Here is a 2,889-nt window from a genome sequence, read left to right on the forward strand (position 1 = left end):
CTGGCGTGAAATGGTACCTCATAGTGGTCTTGATTTGCATTTCTCTGATAATGAGAGATGTTGAGCATCTTTTCATGTGTTTGTTAGCCATCTGTATGTCTTCTTTGGAGAAATGTCTATTTAGTTCTTTGGCCCATTTTTTGATTGGGTCATTTATTTTTCTGGAGTTGAGCTGTAGGAGTTGCTTGTATATTTTTGAGATTAGTTGTTTGTCAGTTGCTTCATTTGCTATTATTTTCTCCCATTCTGAAGGCTTATTTTTAAAAGCTTTTTATTTCAGAAAATTCAATCATATGCAAATATATAGGTGCTGATAGTTAAACCCTTTGTACTGTAACCCGGCGATGACCATCATCAGTTGCCTAATCAATCTAAATCAGAAACTGTTCAAACCTCACTTGATTAAATTAGACATTTAACCTGAAGCTTAAGTTTTTAAGGCATCTCTCAATGCCATGATAGACTCTCAATATTTTGCTGGTACATATGAAGTAGCCTACATCACCTTGAAAGGATACTTTCCGTGAACTGAACTGACAGCAACAGAGACAAAAATGAACCATACTTTGAGTCTTTGAGTTGCCCAAAAGGCTGGACTGTATTAAAAAATTCCAGGCTGTTATATTTATATGTTGATAGATGCAAAATTATAGTAGAAGAAATTGAAAGTCACCTCAAATTGAAAAGTAGCAAAACCTCAAGAATCATCAGTTAATTGTGACTTGTTCATCTTTTTCAATTGCTCAATCATTGTTTAAAAAAGGTAATTTTTAAAGAAAAAAATTGAGAAATGATAAATCTTGAGAAAAAAAGAAAACACAAAACATATTTTGTTATCTGAGACCTGAGGAGAGGAGCTATTGACCGCTGAGTTCAATTAAGTTTCAGAGAAGAAAATTAGAATTAGCAAATCCTTAACAAGCCACTCTGGCAGGAAGTTAATTTTTGATTAAATAACATGATTATAGAACAAAGGAGCTTAATTCATAGGGAGATATTGGATGACATCCAAATATATTACTTATTTCTAAGAATTACAGAACAACTTGAAATAACATAAAATGATCTTTTAAACAGCGTTAAAGTAACAACTTGAAAACTGATAGCAGCTAGTGACCTCTACTTAATACTTAAATATTAAAGATTAGCATGGATTGGCAATGTAATTCACACTAATATATTATTAAACTTTTGTTTAAAATATGCAAAAAAGTTTCCATTGCTGATTTGAACACACATAAAATAGGTAACAGTGAAGCCCACACTCCAGAGAGTTGATAACAGTTGTAAAAAAAAAATAATAATAAAAACTGGACTAGATATCAAAACACTCAGAATCTGGCTTTAACTCTTTCTTTAAATTATTATATATTTGTACCTCAAAATAGTTTAGATAAAAAGCACTAATCTGGACTAAGGTAAATAGATGATTAACATAAATTAAAAATAAGAAGATTAACATATGCAGTATAAAAGGATAATAATTAAATGTATTATAAATATTAGTTCTGTTTAAGGTTCTATTTTTAAATCAGAATTTATAGAAAAGCTTCAAATGATCTGTCTGTGCTGAACTTATATTCAGACAGGAGGAAAACAAGTGTAACTTGGTATATGATAATGTTACTATATAATATCACCCAGACAGGCTTTCTTCCAAAGCATGAAAGTACAAATACATACTAAACATAACATAGCCATTCTAGTATATATTACTAATTGTCAGATCTGTATTAACACTGCTTAATATACATTTTGTTATAAATCCAATTAATATTCTCCATTTGTGATGCAGCATACACTGAGTCCAATTATTGACCTTTTGAGAAATGCTTATACCTGATCTGGATTATTTGATACACTCAGGGACAAGACCTATTTCATTACAGATTCTGAGTAGGAAACAGAAAAGGCTTTAGATCTCAAATCACAGTCTCTGTTTCAGCAGTTCAGGAATCCTTATATGTTGATATTCTTGGATCCTACTCCCACGCCTAATAAATCAGAAATTCTGGGAGTGCAGTCAGATAATCCATGTTTTAATAAGTCCACCAGGTCATTCTGAGTTACACTAAAGTTTAAGAACCACTGATTAAGGTATTTTATGTGAGAGCAAATGAAATACAGGTTAGATGCTTACAGAATCATTGAGAAGGCTACAAGAGCAAGCTCTGAACAGTGTCTCCAGAAATAAAGAACAAAATAGTACTGACTCATTAGGGAATTATCACCTCTAGGTCTAGTTGTGGAACAACTGATCTCAAGAGCATATACTGTAACTTCAGGGGGTACCAGGATACTGCAAATTCAGAAGCCATTGTTACTACTTCCATCTATACACCTCTCAGTACCAGAAGCTGGAGCATGGAGCCAGAGACACAACAGCAGAACTCCCTCACATCTCCAGGACTGTTGTATCAAGGAGTGACAGTCAAAGGGACAGGAGGATTACCTCTGCTTCCCAAACCCCTTACCAGTGCACACAGAAATATCCCCTGTGCAACCAGAAACAGGGTATTTGGGAGTAACTTAGTGCCAGCATTGACATCAGTGGGCAACATAGCTTAATCACTACCTGGATGTGAACTATACTGTTTTGACATATGTAACTAGCATTATCATTGGTTTCATCACTGTCTTAAAGCATAATTGAAGAGCTACCAAGGAAACAAGGATTTAGAAGCAATTAGATATTTAAAAAGAATCACAACTAATTTGTTACATGTGTAGCTCAATCGGTAAAGAATCTGCCTGCAAGGCAAGAGACCAGGGTTTGATTCCTGGGTCAGGAAGATCCCCTGGAGAAGGAAATGGCAACCCACTCCAGTATTCTTGCCTGGAGAATCCCAATGGACCGGGGGGCCTGGCAGGCTAGAGTCCACGGAGTCA

This window comes from Bison bison, unplaced genomic scaffold, assembly GCF_000754665.1.
Source record: "Bison bison bison isolate TAMUID 2011002044 unplaced genomic scaffold, Bison_UMD1.0 scf7180017864535, whole genome shotgun sequence".
NCBI classification, from domain to species: domain Eukaryota; kingdom Metazoa; phylum Chordata; class Mammalia; order Artiodactyla; family Bovidae; genus Bison; species Bison bison.